The sequence below is a fragment of the Oncorhynchus nerka genome, linkage group LG1, assembly GCF_034236695.1.
Source record: "Oncorhynchus nerka isolate Pitt River linkage group LG1, Oner_Uvic_2.0, whole genome shotgun sequence".
NCBI classification, from domain to species: Eukaryota; Metazoa; Chordata; class Actinopteri; order Salmoniformes; family Salmonidae; genus Oncorhynchus; species Oncorhynchus nerka.
In genome coordinates this window covers 9,639,626-9,658,603 of record NC_088396.1, presented here as the reverse complement: position 1 = coordinate 9,658,603, position 18,978 = coordinate 9,639,626, and the positions used below count along the sequence as shown (strand labels likewise).

Genomic DNA, 18,978 nt, shown 5'->3' with positions numbered 1-18,978 from the left:
GCCCATTTGTAACTAGAATGGTGACAAGCGTTTGATGCTACACTTCTGTAATTACAAACTGCAATTACTACCAGGTGCATGTTGTTATTACATTGAACCTGAGAGTTGTTAGAGTTAACTACAATACTTGTTACAGAATAATTACACATGTAATTACACTGTAAAAGGACCCCTTAAAAGGAAGTGTTACCAAGTTGTTCTATATAATGTGGAAATAAACATCTCATATCTCACACTTACAAACTAAACATTTATGTGTGCACATTGTACAATCAATTGGTGAGAGAGAGCCTCTACTATCACATTCATGTATATATATGTATTCACTGTATCCACTGGACACACAATGGTTGAATCAACGTTGTTTTCCACGTCACCAACGTGGAATAGACGTTGAATTTACGTCTGTGCCCAGTGGGTATAGGTCTACATGAATTGCGGCAAAGTTGGTTCCTGTTCGTCACATCTTTGGTCACGTTCGCGTGGGTCAAACAAAAATTCCCTAATTGTTTCACAATAGAGCCTCCGACAAAGCAGACTGCAGGATGAAGTTGCTGAAGAGCAACTGCAGAAACTTGCAGTCTACTGTAGTCAACACTTAATGACCTTTGATCACATGATGTTTGTTAAGTGCATGCAGTCGATATGTAGGATCAAGTCGGAACATTTTATCCCCATAATGCAACACACATTGAAAGGCGGTGAACAATGGTCACCGACTTGACAGAAGTGATATGCTCGAACGTACCCTGTGCGTCCGATTCATTTGACAGGCATGCACATGCGCAGTTCAGCACGACAGACCGATAGATCCGATTACGTGTTTCTGCATTCACACTGTCCTGTTTATCTATCCTTCCCATTGCTTGCGCCGGAGGACTGACACCGCTAGAGGAACATAGCCTGTCTGTATTGCGGCGTGTGCATGCAACTGTAAGAGCGGCGCTTTCAAGCCAATTAATTCTGCAACCCATAAAACATACAAGAGGCGCTCTTTGCTTTTAAATTGAAGGAAGGACGAGCACCTCTTTCATGGAACTGAAAGCTTCCCTTTTAATTGCAACACTACTGTAAGTATTGACGTCTTCTCAGTGTGACGGATGGTATGCTTGGGTTCCGGGTGTGTTTATTTAATATGTTCTTGTAGACAGCGTACAAACATGGCTCTTGCCTTAAATGTAGTCACCCCTATTTAATACAAATGTGCACCTTGTTTAGTACATTGAGCTGACGTTATCATGTTGTGTTCGGCTGTCGTGTCTGCTAGTTGCGAATATACAGTGTACTACAATGAAGATCCAGGGAGACCGCATGTGCAGAGCCGCAGTTTAATGAAAGGGATACATTGTAATGTTCTTTTGGCGGGGAACTCTACACGATTAGTTGACGGAATGGCTAGTTGTTCAGTTGAGCGCTGTCAGTTGAACAGTTCGCTTGGTGAGAAAAATATTCGATTTTCTCTAGATTTCGTATTTGAAGTAGGCTACCAAGCCATGGTCCGTTTTTGACCTGTAATAGATAGCATTTGAAAAGTCATGGCGTTTGAACAAAATTAGATACGATTCAAAATGGAGCCAAGTTTCCCCCGAATAAAACGAAAGCACCAAATTGAAATGTGGTAGGTTACGTTGCTAAATTGTGTGCCAGGCTATTATAGCCCATGAACAACCTGCCTTATGGGTTTTCAGAAGGACACTTATTTAGGTTAAATCACAGCATGGTTGGGCGTTATTGTGGTCAACCATTTGATGTAAATTAATAATGTATAGCCTATAATATAGGCTACAGTATTGGTTCAAGAAATGTGTGGTGTTCTTGTTGAATTAAATACTGTATTTGGTACTAATGGGTGTTTGAAGTTATGTATCGTCATTCCCGCCACATTAATAAAAAAAAAACAATAGTGTATCGAAATTTCGACACACCGTCTAAAAATATTGAGACTATCAGAACATGTCTAGATAGTAGATCATACATATAAGACATGCTTATTCATTTGTAGAATTGTGTGGCGATTTAAATCGCAGAGATCAACACAGCACATAAGTGTGGCAAGCTGGCATTTGTCCCAGCACTTTTGATTTGGTTTAATAAGAACAAAATATTGACACAAAAGTGTTGAAAAGAGGGACAAAGTACTGTTGTTCAGACTGATTCGCCTCATGATTTGTCAACTCGTGCACAATTAATCTGTTGTAGTCTGATCAACTGTAGCCTATTGATAACAACTACAGCTGCAGGTAGTCTAGAGAAGCCTATGCCCGTTGACCCCTTCTGGGGAATCGAAGCGGTCATGTATTTATTTGTGTTAAGAAAAAAATGTGAATGTGATCAAATTTGGTTTATAATTTCGGATGGCTAGCCAACCTTTTCAATCCAACATTGCCTAGAGTTAATCAATCAACACAATAGTGATGACATACTGGGTGAGTAACTTTTTAATTACTGATGCAAAGGCCTACACAATGCAACCCTGCATAAAGCAAGCTTAGCCCTGTTCTGTTGTTCAAACGCAGTTGTTGTCTCTGTATGTGTAAAGGATCCCATGTTAGTTTAGTTTTAAAATATAATTCAAGGTTGCTGCAGTTTAACAGTGTTTTAATGTTTTCATCCCAGAAAAAACAAACGTGACCTGATTTGAAAAATTAGCCCATAGCCCATATAAAACCGTTTTTACATCTGATGTATTAGTATGTCATACCCTACAACTAGGGTTCGGAGGTTTCCCTGGTTCAGGTAGCCTACCAGATCAGGAAAAACTCTGGTTCCTAGGAAAAACAATTCCCCTCGCCCGTCTCCAACCACTCTGGGATGACACCTCTAAAATCACCACATAATGTTACAAATGAAGTAACATATCCAAAAAGTACGGCAGTGTTTCCCCTAGAATTTCTTTCAGTAACGGGGGCGGAGTCTTCCTTGGTCATACATCTATATATACAAAAATATGTGGATATTTATATGGATTTAGTCTCCCCTATGCTGCTATAATAGCCTCCAATCTTCTGGGAAGGCTTTCTACTAGATGTTGGAACATTGCTGCAGGGACTTGCTTCCATTCAGTCACAAGAGCATTAGTGAGGTCGGCCACTGATGTTGGGCAATTAGGTCTGGCTCGAAGTCATCCCAAAGGTCTTCGATGGGGTCAAGTTCTTCCACACCGATCTCAATAAACCATTTCTGTATGGACCTCGCTTTGCGCACGGGGGCACTGTCATGCTGAAACAGAGCTGGCATTGTGTTGTGTGACAACTGCACATTTTAGAGTGGCCTTTTATCGCCCCCCCCCAGCACAAGGTGCACCTGTGTAATGATCTTTCCGTTTAATCAGCTTCTTGATATGCCACACCTGTCACATGGATGGATTATCTTGGCAAAGGAGAATTTCTCACTAACAGGAATGTTAACAAATTTGCACAAAATACAAGAGAAACAAGCTTTTTGTGGATATTGGAACATTTTGGGGAGATTTTATTTCAGCTCATGAAACATTTCTATTTCTATTCAGTGTAATAAAAAATGAAATGTCAATAAGTATTCAAACCCTTTGTTATGGCAAGCCTAAATACATGTATGTTCTGGGGTAAAAATGTGCTTAACAAGTCACATAATAAGTTGCATGGATTCACTTGAGTGACTACGGAATCTATGTACCCCACACATACAATTATCTGTAAGGTCCCTCAGTTGAGCAGTGAATGTCAAACACAGATTCAACTATAAAGAACTACAAAGACCAGGGAGGTTTTCCAATGCCTCGCAAAGAAGGGCACATATTGGTAGATGGTTCAAAATACAAAAAAAGCAGACATTGAATTAGGGCTGACCCCATTTAGTCGACTGGTCGATTGTTTGGTCGATAGGCTGTTGGTCGACCGAGATTCCTTTTATTCGAGCAGTAGCAAAAAAATAAATAAATCATGGTGTACAAGACAAAATAAATCAATCAGGCCTGATTCATGCCTGTCTGAGTGGACTGATCCATTGTGGAGACTGTGGGGATGGCACAGTCCATCAGTCTTTTTTATTTTTTAAATTTAACTAGGCAAGTCAGTTAAGAACAAATTCTTATTTTCAATGACGGCCTAGGAACAGTGGGTTAGCTGCCTGTTCAGGGGCAGAACGACAGATTTGTACCTTGTCAGCTCAGGTTACTAGTCCAACGCTCTAACCACTAGGCTACGCTGCCGTCCCTGAGACATGTTCTACTGAAATTGTATATGTCTATATTATGTAAGAACAATGATGCAACACAAATAAAAAATATTATTTTATAACAAATGCGCTTTGTCCTACGTTGGGGGGTGGTCGCTGTCCGCGGTTCTGAAACACATCAATGCGCTGTTGAATTGAAGCCTTTTCCTAGACCATGTTGCTAAGTTCATAATAGCAAAGTTAACCAGCATATTGGTGTAGAGAACAATGCGGCGGAGTTAGGAGACAGACAAGAAAATAGCCCTTGCCTTAATTGTCTAAGACAAGTGAGGAGAGGAAACCAACTTAATTAGGTCTATAATCAATAGCACAACTGTTAAATGTGCCTGGCTTTATAAATCATCCATATATATCTACAGAAATAAGACAGATCCTGCTTCTGTTGCCTATTTGACTGCTTTTTAAGTAGCCTACTGATTCCATGAGCACCAAACCTCAGCAACCACATGTCGGATAAACAATTTCACAAATTCTGATTTGAAAAAAAAACTTTGCTATGCTGTAATAAAAGCTTTACAAACCAGCCTCTCTGGTATGATTTATAATTGATTTAGTGTTGTTTACAATGTTGCAAATTGTCAGAAATTATATTAATAATAATATCCCTCCTTTTTCCTTGAGCTCCTTCTTATTGTTATTATTACTATTATTATTATCATAATTATAATAAAAGCAATGTCATTATTATTAGTAGGCTTAGTATAGCAGCCTAGTATAGCCACCATAGAGCTGAGCTGCATCCTGATTAGTCTTAATACCGTAACTTACTTAGGCCTATATTTCAATACTTATATAGGTCACTGTATCAATCAATCATTTATTCGTTCATGTCATCACACAGCATACAAGTCTTTCATGATTTGAAATGCAATCAAGCATTTTAGTTTTAAAATAAAATAACAGTGACCATTGAATATTTAGTGTAAACGATTCCATTTCGGGGATTGCATTCACAAATGAATGCGACTGTTTTTAGTCTTTACTGTAATAATGACTTTACCTTAAAAACATTTTATATATATATATATAACAGACATACTGGTATGCTTATAATGTATTTAGTGTTGTTTACATTGTTCCAAACGGTCAGAAAAATTATATCGTAATCTAACATGACCTGTTTGGCACACATAATATGCATGCAGAGCTTGCTCCTTACCTTCATTTTCTTGATCTCAAGTATTTTCCACAACTAGTCAAATGTATTCCACACATCTGACTTCCCCTTTACCTCCTGAACAACCAATAAACATTCTCCCGTTTCGAGTTTATTTCTTACGTACATGTGCCTCGTAAAGAGAGCAAGGAATGTTTTTCCAAAACAAATTAGGGATTTCGGTAACATCACTTTTCAGTCAGAAATGTCTGTAATTACAGTGTATTTGGAAAGTAATCAGACCCCTTCCAATTTTCCACATTTTGTTACGTTACAGCCTTATTCTATAATTGATTAAATAAAATCAATCTACAAAAAATACCCCACAATGACAAATCGAAAACAGTAGAATTTTTTTGTGCAAATTTATAAAAAACTGAAATACCTTATTTACAGTTTTCAGACCCTTTGCTATGAGACTCGAAATTGAGCTCAGATGCATCCTTTTTCCATTGATCATCCTGTTTCTACAATTTCATTGGAGTCCACCTGTCGTAAATTCAATTGATTGAAATGATTTGGAAAGGCACACACCTGTCTATATAAGGTCCCACAGTTGACAGTGCATGTCAATGCAAAAACCAAGCCATGAGGTCGAAGGAATTGTCTGTAGAGCGCCGAGACAGGATTGTGTTGGCACAGATCTGGGGAAGGGTACCAAGACAATTTGGAAGAATTGAAGGTCCCCAAGAAAACAGTGGCCTCCATCATTCTTAAATGGAAGAAGTTTGGAAACACCAAGACTCTTCCTAGAGCTGGCCGCCCGGCCAAACTGAGCAATCGGGGGAGAAGGGCCTTGGTCAGGGAGGTGACCAAGAATCCGATGGTCACTCTGACAGAGCTCCAGAGTTCCTCTGTGGAGATGGGAGAACCTTCCAGAAGGACAACCATCTCTGCAGCACACCATCAATCAGGTGTTTATGGTAGAATGGCTTCCAGACGGAAGCCATTCCTCAGTAAAATGGCACATGACAGCCCACTTGGAGTTTGCCTAAAGGCCTCAAAATGACTCGCAGACCATGAGAAACAAGATTTTCTGGTCCAATGAGAATGCCAAGCATCACGTCTGGAGGAAACCTGACTCCATCCCTATGGTGAAGCATGGTGGTGGCAGCATCATGCGGTGGGGATGTTTTTCAGCGGCAGGGACTGGGAGACTAGTCATGATCAAGGGAAAGATGAACAGAGAAAAGTACAAAAAGATCCTTGATGAAAATCTGTACCAGTGTTCAGGACCTCCAACTGGGGAAAAGGTTCACCTTCCAACAGGTCAACGACCCTAAGCACACAGCCAAGACTATGCAGGAGTGGCTTTGGTACAAGTGTTTGAATCTCCTTGAGTGGCCCAGCCAGAGCCCGGACATGAACCCGATCGAACATCACTGGAGAGACCTGATAATAGCTGTGAAGCGACACTCCCCATCCAACCTGACAGAGCTGGAGAGGATCTGCAGAGGAGAATGGGAAGAACTCCTAAGACTCAAGGCTGTAATCGCTGCCAAAAGTGCTTCAACAAAGTACTGAGTAAAGGTTCTGAATACTTATGTAAATGTAATATTTCAGTCTTTTATATTTAATACATTTGCAAAGAAATGTACACCTGTTTTTGCTTTGTAATTATGGGCTATTGTGTGTAGACTGAGGGGGAAAAAACTATTTAAACTATTTCAGAATAAGTCTGTAATGTAACAAAATGTTTAAAAAGTCAAGGGGTTTGAATTCTTTCCGAATGCATTGTATATTGCAGCTTCAGAAACACATTCTGTGGTGGTCGCTTCAGAAGGGAGGAGAGAGAAACAACGTGTGTTAGTCACACAGTCGCTTGCTGTCTTTTTAAAAAACACAGCGCAGCAAGTCTGAGCCAGGCCCGGCACTATCAAATCAATTGCAGTCTGATTCAGTCTAGTCATTTGTGTCTTAATTAACAAACAGATCGCTTAAAGCATCAGACAAGCTCAGTGCATATAGTTTATTTTATTAAAACACATAGGATGTGTCTATATATAGAAAAATACATGTTTAAAAATCTCTTTTGAGCATGTTGAAGTTAGTTACAGTTAGTTACAATTTGGATGGTGTATCAATGCACCTAGTCCCTACAAAGATACAGGCGTCCTTCCTAACTCAGTTGCCAGAGAGTAAGTCAACCTCTCAGGGTAAGCATTGTATGTAAGCATTTCACCTGTTGTATTCGGCACGTGACAAATAAAATTTGATTTCCCCATAAGGCCAGTGGCGACTTTTATCGCTGTGATTGGAAAAAACTGAGGATGTATCAACAACATTGTAGTTACTTCACAATACCACCCTAATTGACAGAATGTAAAGAAGGAAGCCTGTACAGAATAAAATATTTAAAAACATGTATCCTGTTTGCAACAATGCATTAAAGTAATACTGCAAAAAATATGGTAACGCAATTAACTTGTCCTGAATGCAGTGTTATATTTGTGCAAATCCAATACAACACATTACTGAGTACCACACTCCATATGTTCAAGCATAGTGGTGGCTGCATCATGTTATGGGTATGCTTGTAATTGTTAAAGACTGTGGAGTTTTTCAGGCTAAAAAATAAACAGAATGCAAAATCCTAGAGGAAAACCTGTTTCATTCTGCTTTCCACCAGACACTGGGAGATGAATGCAACTTTCAGCTGGACAATATCCTGAAACACAAGGCCAAATCTACACTGGGGCTGCTTACCAAGAAGGCAGTGAATGTTCTTGAGTGGCCAAGTTACAGTTTTAAATCTACTTGAACATCTTTGGCAAGACCTGACAACCAATTTGACAGAGCTTGAAGAAATTTGAAAACAATAATGGGCAAATGTTGCACTATCCAGGTGTGGATAGCTCTTAGAGACTTACTCAGGAAGACTCACAGCTGTAATCGCTGCCAAAGGTCATTCTAACATCTATTGGCTCAGGAGGTTGAATACTTATCTAATCAATATATATGACCCACCACCTGGATTTGGTCCTTTGTAGCAAAATTTGAAATGTTTATTTTTTTAAATTTGTACTTTGAATAAAAGTAGACTCCGAGCTAGAAAATGGTATATCATACACTGCAGTGGAGGAACATTGAGAATGTAATTCTGCTTTGAAAGTTGATAAATTTGTAACCCCACTTTTGAGAAAATGGCCCTTGATTGTTTTGGTGTATCTGATGGAGAGCTTTTTTAATTCAAATGTTTACCTTTATTTACACCTTTTCCTACACCCTTTGTCTACACACATTCAGCATCGTTCACACCATCAGAAGCCTTAGCCCCACCAATCTCTTTAAGGATTCACAGTGTAGTAAACAGCCAAAGATTTCAAGACTAAAGGTGGTGAAAGTAGTAGTGAAAATAAACTTGATTTAGTCCTTGGCCTATATCCTAATCTGACTTTGGTGCAGGTCATGTTGTTCTTCACATTACTGTCTCTGGTAAACACACACTATATCAAAATCTGTTTATTTGTCACATGCACAGAATACAGAAGGTGTAAACAGTGCAGTGAAATGGTTACTTGCATAGTGGAGTCTTTTGTTTAGACATGTAGCTAGCTAGCTAAACAATGAACCATAATCCCAACTCTAATGCCGCTTTCAAAACAACGGGGGGACTGACTGGGAAAATCAATTTGAGCGATCTTCCAATTCACAATTCCAATTTGGGAACTCGGGCCTCTTTCTAGAGCTCCTACACAGATCATAGACGTAGTGTTAGCTAGCGAGCCAGCCAGCTGGTTAATTTAACTAGCTAGCTACATGTCTAAACAAAGGGCTCCATGTACTGATGAGGAATTGAAAAACGGTATGGTTGAAAGAGATGGGGGCAAAAGGAGTGGCTGATAAATCTGGCTGGCTTACCTTCTGCAAATTAAGAAATTATGTGATTAAACTCAACAAAAAGAAGAATAACCATTGTTATGAAGCCAAGATCAATGATATAAAGAATGATGGAAAAAAAACTTTGGAGTACTTCAAATTAAATTATGTGCAGAAAGACAAATTCAACTCCATCTTTCATCGAATCAGATGGCTTATTTATCACAAAACCATTTGATGTCGCCAATTACTTTAATGATGATTTAATTGGCAAAGTGGGCAAACCTAGGCAGGAAATGCCAACAGCGAACAGTGAGCAATTGTATTCATGCATAAAAAACAAATAATGAAAGAAAAGCATTGCAAGTTTGAATTTTGTAAAGTTAGTGTGGGAGAGGTGGAAACATGTATGGTTATCGATCTATAATGACAAACCTCCTGGCATTGACAATTTAGATGGAAAGCTACTGAGGATGGTAGCTGACTATATAGCCACTCATATCTGTCATATTTTTAATCTGAGCATAAAGTCTTTGTCCTCAGTCCTGGAGGGAAGTCAAAGTAATTCTGCTACCCAAGAGTGGTAAAGTGGCCTTTACTGGTTCTAACAGCAGACCTATAAGCTTGCTGCCAGCTCTTAGCAAATTGTTGGAAAAATAGTATTTGACCAAATACAATGCTATTTCTCTGCAAACCAATTAACAACAGACTTTCAGCATGCTTATAGAGAAGGGCACTCAATATGTACTGCACTGACACATTTGACTGATGATTGGTTGAAAGAAATCGATAATAAGAAGATTGTGCGAGCTGTACTGTTAGATTTCAGTAGAGCCTTTGATATTATTGACCATAACCTGTTGTAGAAAACTTATGTGCTATGGATTTTCAACCTCTGCCATTGTGGATTTAGAGCTATCTATCTAATATAACTCAAAGGGGTTTCTTTAATGGAAGCTTCTCTAATGTCAAACATGTAAAGTTTGTGTACCGCAGGGCAGCTCTCTAAGCCCTTTACTCTTTTCTATTTTTACCAATGACCTGCCACTGGCATTAAACAAAGCATGTGTTGCCATGTATGCTGATGGTATACGCATCACCATATATGCATCAGCAACCACAGCTAATGAAGTCACTGAAACATTTAACAAAGAGTTGCTGTCTGTTTTGGAATGGGTGGCCAGTAATAAACGGGTCCTGAACATCTCTAAAACTAAGAGCATTGTATTTGGTACAAATCGTTCCTTAAGCGCTAGATCTCAGCTGAATCTGGTAATGAATGGTGTGGCTGTTGAACCAGTTGAGGAGACTAAATTACTTGGTGTTCCCTTCAATTGCAAACTATCATGGTCGAAACATATAGATTCAATGGTTGTAAAGATGGGGAGAGGTCTAGCCATAATAAAGAGATGCTCTGCTTTTTTGACAAAAAGTAAGTTCTGCAGGCTCTAGTTTTGTCTAATCCTGATTATTGTCCAGTCATGTGGTCCAGTGCTGCAAGGAAAGACCTAGTTAAGCTGTAGCTGGCCCAGAACAGAGCAGCACATTTTGCTCTTAATTGTAATCAGAGGTTTGATATAAATAGTATGCATGCCAGTCTCTCTTGGCTAAGAGTTGAGGAGAGACTGACTGCATCACTTCTGCTTTTTATAAGAAACATTGTGTTAAATCCCAAATTGTTTGCATAGTCAATTCACACACAACTCGGTGACACACACACTTATCCCACCAGACATGCCACCAGGGGTCTTTTCAGTCCCCAAATCCAGAACAAATTCAAGATAGCGCACAGAATTATATAGAGCCCTTATTGCATGGAACTTCCTTCCATCTCATATTGCTCAAATAAACAAAATGAAATCAAATTTTATTAGTCACATGCGGCGAATACAACAGGTGTAGTAGACCTTTCAGTGAAATGCTTACTTACGAGGACCTAACCAACAATGCAGTTTAAAAAAAAAAACGTTCAAAAATACAGATAAGAATAAGAAATAAAAGTAACAAGTAATTAAAGAGCAGCTGTAAAATAACAATAGCGAGATTTATTCAAGTGACTATGCATAGATGATAACAACAGAGTAGCAGCGGTGTACAAGAGGGGGGGGGGGGCAATGCAAATAGTCTTGGTAGTTATATGATTATGTGTTCAAGAGTCTTTTATTACAACAATACTGGATGAACAATGATCACTTTTTTAAACTTAATATAATACATAAATAAAATCTATTTTGTCTTAAATAAATAATGAAACATGCTCAATTTGGTTTAAATCATGCAAAAACAGTGTTGGGGAAGAAAGTAAAAGTGCATTATGTGCCATGTAAAAAAGCTCATGTTTAAGTTCCTTGCTCAGAACATATGAAAGCTGGTGGTTCAATATTCCCAGTTAAGACATTTTAGGTTGTAGTTATTATAGGAATTATGACGCGTCGACTATTTTTCTCTAACATTTGTATTTCATATACCTTTGACTATTGGATGTTCTAATAGGCACTTTAGTATTGCCAATCTAATCTCAGGAGTTGATAGGCTTGAAGTCATAAACAGCGCTGTGCCTCAAGCATTGCTGAGAGCTGCTGTTTGAATGAATGATTACGAGCCTGCTGCTGCCTACCACCGCTCAGTCAGACTGCTCTATCAAATATCAAAATCATAGACTTAATTATAATATAATAAACACAGAAATACAAGCCTTTGGTCATAAATATGATCAAATCCGGAAACTATAATTTCGAAAATAAAACGTTTATTATGTCAGTGAAATACGGAACCGTTCCGTATTTTATCGAACGGGTGGCAACCCTAAGTCTAAATATTGCTGTTACATTGCACAACCTTCAATGTTATGTCATAATTAATTAGAATTCTGGCAAATTAGTTTGCAACGAGCCAGGCGGCCCAAAATGTTGCATATACCCTGACTCAGCTTGCACTGAACGCAAGAAAAGTGACACAATTTCCCTAGTTAACATGCTAACATGAATGTCTTTTAACTAAATATGCAGGTTTAAAAATATATACTTCTGTGTATTGATTTTAAGAAAGGCTTTGATGTTGATGGTTAGGTACATTTGTGCAAAGATTGTGCTTTTTTTGGCAATGCGCTTTTCTTAAATCATCACCCGTTTGGGGAAGTTGAAGATGATAAATTAACAGCCACCGCAACAGCCTCCTGCAGCAAAGCACCCCCACAACATGATGCTGCCACCCTTGTGCTTCACGGTTGGGATGGTGTTCTTCGGCTTGAAAGCCGCCCCCTTTTTCCTCCAAACATAACGATGGTCATTATGGCCAAACAGTTCTATTTTTGTTTCATTAGACCAGAGGACATTGCCCCAAAAAGTACAATCTTTGTCCCCATGTGCAGTTGCAAACCTTAGTCTGGCTTTTTTATGGCGGGTTTGGAGCAGTGGGCTTCTTCCTTGCTGAGCGGCCTTTCAGGTTATGTCGATATAGGACTTGTTTTACTGTGGATATAGATACTTTGTACCTGTTTCCTCCAGCATCTTCACAAGATCCTTTGCTGTTGTTCAGGCATTGATTTGCACTTTTTGCACAAGTAGGTTCATCTCTAGGAGACGGAACACGTCTCCTTCCTGAGCATTATGACGGCTGTGTGGTCCCATGGTGTTTATACTTGCGCACTATTGTTTGTACGCAAACATTCGTACACAAGTATAAACACCATGTGTTTGGAAATTTCTCCCAAGGATGAACCAGACTTGTGGAGGTCTACATTTTTTTCTCTGAGGTCTTGGCTGATTTATTTTGATTATCCCATGACGGCAAGCAAAGAGTCACTGTAAGCAGGAATCAGGAGGATAGAATTATGGTCAGCTTAGCCAAATGGAGGGTGAGGGAGAGCTTTGTACGCATCTCTGTGTGTGCAGTAAAGGTGGTCTAGAGTTTTTTTCTTCTTCTGGTTGCACATTTAACATGCTGGTACAATTAAGTAAAACAGATTTAAGTTTCACTGCATTAAAGTCCACGGGCACTAGGAGTGCCGCCTCTGGATGAGCGTTTTCCTCATACCACCCTCATGGAGTCTGTTTCTGACCGTTTGAGCAGACACATGCACATTTGTGGCCTGCTGGAGGTCATTTTGCAGGGCTCTGGCAGTGCTCCTCCTGCTCCTCCTTGCACAAAGGCGGAGGTAGCAGTCCTGCTGCTGGGTTGTTGCCCTCCTACGGCCTCTTCCACGTCTCCTGATGTACTGGCCTGTCTCCTGGTAGCGCCTCCATGCTCTGGACACTACGCTGACAGACACAGCAAACCTTCTTGCCACAGCTCGCATTGATGTGTTTCATCCTGGATGAGCTGCACTACCTGGGCCACTTGTGTGGGTTGTAGACTCCGTCTCATGCTACCACTAGAGTGAAAGCACCGCCAGCATTCAAAAGTGACCAAAACATCAGCCAGGAAGCATAGGAACTGAGAAGTGGTCTGTCGTCACCACCTGCAGAACCACTCCTTTATTGGGGGTGTCTTGCTAATTGCCTATAATTTCCACCTGTTGTCTATTCCATTTGCACAACAGCATGTGAAATTTATTGTCAATCCGTGTTGCTTCCTAAGTGGACAGTTTGGTTTCACAGAAGTGTGATTGACTTGGAGTTACATTGTGTTGTTAAATTTTCCCTTTATTTTTTTGAGCAGTGTATATATGGAGTGTGCGAATCTCTTTGTTTTTATAACTTAGTTTATTCACAGTTAGTCATCACCTCAACATTAAATACTTTTCTCTGGGTGTGCTCCAGCTCATGCATTTTATTGTACTGATCAACAACATTTGCATAGAAGTAGCACGCATTGTTATTAAACAAGCTGTCTCTTTAACCAGTAATATGATGTCATTCACGAGGCAAGGGGGGGGGGCAGTCAGTTCGCTGAGGCAATAGATAATCTTTGGGAGAGACATGAGAGAGTGAAGAAGTGAATGAATAAAGTTTTTAGTTGCTATCAGCTTTGAAATTAGCATATTTTCATTATGGTTTGCATCACAAATGAAGTAGTAGGGCAATTAATTCATGTTAGCTTCAGCTGTCAGCTGGCACAGAAAGTTGGCCTACAAAGCTGGAAGCAGTGTAAAGTGTTCTAAGCCTGTATGGACATTGTTTTGTGAACAGTAATTAACAGTTTCAACATTTCTACTATGCTGTCGAGTGTGTTAACTTCTGTGCTTCATGAGTGGGTAGTTAACATGATGCAGCCCAGACTCCCAGTGCAGGCTAGCAATGAGTAAGCAGAGCAGGCACAGTGGGCGTTATAATAAGGGGGACATTGGCTGGCTTGATCCGTGAGACACATTTGACAGAAGTACCGAAAGTAACAAGAATTCTAGTACTGAACTGTTTTTCATGTTCTAGTATTGAAAAAGTATTATGAGACCAGTTTCACCCAGGGGCAGGTAAAAACCCCAACATTGGGTATTTTTAGGGGTACATTTTTTGCCCTGTTTGCTATTTTCTCATTTGAAGGTGTCTAGTTGGATTGGAACCTATAATGATTGCTGCTTTGATTTGTTGGTTTTTGTACATGAGGTATTTTGCCATAACCATAATGACAGGAGGCCTGTCAATCGACCTGGTGAGTAGGCTATGGATGACCTTCCTGTCTCGCATATGACAAAAAACACCCCACCCCACTCCACCCCTGTGGGGCTGAAATGTATTTATTTTCACCCTGACCTATATGGAGGCCAGTTCCGTGTAACTATTCCATGTGAATAGGACAACAATATTTGATCACTTTTACTACTCAGAATTTTCTCTGAAGATCTGTTTTCAGAACATGACTTAGGCCTTGGGCTTGACATAACTTGATTGCTGTGTTCATAACTATGACAACCATAAACTCAATTTGGCACCTCAGGAGAACCAGTGCAGGGACACAATGGTGGCCTCGAGTCAAATGGGCCTGCAGAGACATGAAAGCTACCAGCAATAATGTGAATTACATTACATTAAATATGCTGGAGCTAGTGTTGTCACGATACCAGAATTTTGACTTTGATACCGGGTTTAGTACAGTGTGTCACGATACTTGATACCAAAACAATACCAAAACGATACCACAGCAAAGACGTATTAGCCAAAGTCACAGAATGGCACTTGATCCAGACAACTCAGCTACTGCTCTGTTCAATCGTTGGGCATCTTTTTCATTTCAATATCATTACATTTTAAATTTGATGTCAACATTTTTCAGAGACAGACATGTATGCATGAATTAATCAATTATACTGTAATGACCTGACTAGATCATAAATGAACAATTGTCCAGACAGAGGCTTGAGTTTGCGAATTGACGGTTTATTAAACCAACTTTACACAGGCTACTGTTTGGGCCGTAGCACACGCCAAATAGATGACAGATAACCCACAAGCCAATCGTGACCTTCTCTTGTGAAGCCCAGACGTAAAGGAGAGAGAACAAAGGCTGAACCTGGTCTTAACTTCCAATGCTCCACCCCCCTGCCCAACCCCCCTCCACGCCACTCCGCCAACCACCAGGATGCCCGGCATCAGAACATTCCAGGCATTCCCGTGATTGGCAGATAGCAGGTTGATTGACATGTCGGACCCCGCGAACACCGGGTACTGGTCAGTACAACACAACCACCTCCTAGCCTAGCACATAACACACAGCTGTCTGTGCGGGTCGCTACACAGCCCCCCCACCACAAAGTCCCTCGTCCCCGAGGGAACAAACAAAGTCTCTGAAGCGACCCAGAGGTCTCCTTTGCCTGCGTGGCCGTGATGGTCGCAGAGTGCCCCTCTGGGAACCAGGGGATGAAGGCAGGGATATGGGGGACAAGGAAGCGGGAACGGGTAATACAGTCCGTGGCTCTGGGGAACCACGCGGTGACACAGGGGGGGAGACAGGGGGAGTGGGCTGTCTGGAGCCTTGTCTGCGGCACCTGAGGGTGGGTGCCTGGAGAATGTCATTGCCAGAGAGGGGAATTGTGGGGGTTCCTGGGGTTTGGGGAGAAGAGGCCCCTCTGTATGGGGCTAACCTGTCCCAGTGCAGTGCCACCTTTCTCCCCCTGGGAGGAAGCTGCACCCGGTACACAACCTCCCCTACCCTCTCCAGGACACTGCAGGGTCCCACCCAGTGACTGTCCAACTTGGGGCATCTGCCTTTTTTCCTTAGGGGGCTGTAGACCCAGACCAGCTCCCCAGCCACAAAGTGCCTTCCCGGGTGTGCACGTCATAGTTCCTTTCTGCCTCACACCTGCATTCACCAGCTGCTCTCTGGCGAAGGTGTGGGCTGTCTCCAGGCGGTCCTGGAGTCTCCGGGCATACTCCGTCCCCGGAGGAACATGAGGGCTATCCAGGGGCCGACCAAACGCCATCTCCGCAGGGGTGCGGATCTCTCTCCCCAGCATGAGGAGGGCAGGCGTGCAGGAGGTGGAGTCTTGGACAGCGGAGCGGCATGCCATGAGGACCATAGGCAGGTGCTTGTCCCAGTCACGCTGGTGTTTGGAAGAGACGATGGCCAGCTGCTGTCCAAGCGTTTTGTTGAAGCGCTCCACAAGGCCATCACTTTGAGGATGGAGAGGAGTAGTGCGGGTCTTGTGCATACCCAGCCTCTCACACATGGTGGCGAACACACGGGACTCAAAGTTTCTGCCTTGGTCGCTGTGGATGGACTCTGCAGCTCCAAACCTGCTGAACATCCCCGCTGTCAGGGCGTCGACGATGGTCTCTGCCTCCTGGTCAGGCAGAGCATAGGCCTCGGGCCATTTTGTGAAATAGTCCATGGCCGTGAGCACCCAGCGGTTTCCACTGTCTGTGGTGGGGAACGGCCCAACTACATCCACTCCCACCCTCTCCATGGGAGCCCCCACTGGGAACTGTTGGAGCTGAGCATGAGAGCGGCCTGGGGGCCCTTTCTCGCTGTGCAGTTGTCACAGCGGCGACAAAAGTCCTCCACATCCCTCTTGTGCTGCCCCCAGTAGAAGCCCTGACGGAGACGGCGCAGTGTTTTTGTGACCCCAAAGTGTCCAGTCCCCACCCCCCATGAGTACTCTGGAGCACAGCCTCCCGCAATGCTTTTGGGACCACCACCTGCCACCTCTCCTCTCCCGTAGCTGACTCCTTCCATGCCCGCTGTAGCACGCCATCAGCCAGCCGCAGTCTCTCAAACTTCGACCACAACCCTTTGGTCGCGAGTGAGAGCGCTGTCACCTCTTCCCATGGTGGCCTCACCTGCGCCTCTACCCACTGTAGCACTGGCTGTAGGTCTGTGTCCGTCCCTGCTGCTGCCGCCATTCAGCCACGTCGACAGTCTGCAGCTCACAGCAGACAGGCCCGCTCGCCCGACACACTGTGGCACAGACACCCTCCTCTGCCCGCAGCTCTCTCTCCCGTCCCTCTCTCCGTTCACAGTGGCGGCAGCCGTCTGCAGTACAGGGCCGACGGGACATGGCGTCGGCGTTGGAGTGGCGTGCCCCTGCCCTGTGCACCACCGTGAAGTCATACGGCTGAAGCTCCTCCAACCAGCGTGCCACCTGCCCCTCTGGCTCTCTGAAAGACATGAGCCACTGGAGAGCAGAGTGGTCAGTCCTTACAGTAAAGGGCAGACCACCCAGGTAGTACTTGAAGTGTTTGACGGAAGCCACAACAGCCAAGAGCTCCCGCCGGGTGACACAGTAGCGGCGCTCATGTTTGTCAAATGTTTTGCTGAAGTACGCCACCACTCTCTCCCCCTCTGGCCCCACTTGGGCCAGCACCCCACCCATGCCCACATTGCTTGTGTCTGTGTCCAGGATAAAGGGCAAGGTGAGGTCAGGGGGGGCGAGCACGGGGGCCTCGATCAGTGCACGTTTGAGGGGGTTGAACGCCTCCTCACACTCCACTGTCCAAGTGAAAGCCTTGTCCTTCGGCAGCAGGCGGTTCAGTGGAGCAGCAACGCTTGAGAAGCCCCGTACAAACCTCCTGTAGAGGCCAGGCCCAGGAAGCTCTTCAGCTGACGCTGGTCGGTGGGGGTGGGCCAGTCTCTGACAGCCCCTACCTTGTCCTCCATGGTGCTGATCCCCTCCTTCCCCACTCGGTGGCCCAAGAAGGACACCTCTCTCCTCATGAAGTGGCACTTCTCGGGGTGGAGCTTCAGACCTGCGGCAGCCACCCTCTCCAGCACACGCCGTAGCGCCTCCAGGGCTGACTGGAAGGAGCTGCCATGGGCCAGGATGTCATCGAGGTATACCAGACACTGCTGTCGGGGGGATGCCATCCAGCACCCTGTCCATCAAACGCTCAAAAGTAGCTGGAGTGTTGCACAGGCCAAAGCACAGGACCTTGAACTGCCAGTGTCCTCTGTTAGTGGAGAACGCAGTTTTGGCTCTGGCCTCTGGGGAGAGGGGCACCTGCCAGTAGCCGCTGCGGAGGTCTAGTGAGGAGAACCAGGAGGACCCCTAACCAGGTCCAGCGACTCATCGATACGTGGTATGGGGTATGAGTCCTTCCTGGTTACCTCATTCAGCCGCCTGTAGTCCGCACAGAACCTCAGCTTGCCCCCCTTCTTCGGAACCATGACGACTGGCGCCGCCCAGGGGCTGTCTGAGGGCTCAATGAAGTCTGCCCGCTGCATCTCCAACACAGCCTTGTCTGCCGCCTCCTGGCGTGCCAGCGGGATACGGCGGGGACGCATCTTGATGGGTCGAGCATCACCTGTGTCGATCTCATGCTGCACCAGATGGGTCTGACCCACCTCTTCCTCACTCAACGCAAAGCTGTCTCTGAATTCAAACAGCAACTGCCACAACCGTTCCTGCTGCTCGGGTC

The 18,978-nt window shown here is 43.4% G+C and overlaps 1 protein-coding gene across 2 annotated transcripts in view; it reads left to right on the top strand.

Annotated features, from left to right (window-relative positions):
• Window positions 1-809: 809 nt before the first annotated feature.
• Window positions 810-18,978, top strand: part of adarb1b (adenosine deaminase RNA specific B1b) — a 171,360-nt gene continuing 153,191 nt past the window's right edge. For both annotated transcript variants that reach the window (XM_029670927.2, XM_065001522.1), the window contains exon 1: window positions 810-1,070. The gene's annotated coding sequence lies outside the window, so the exon portion shown is untranslated. The remainder of the gene's footprint in view (window positions 1,071-18,978) is intronic.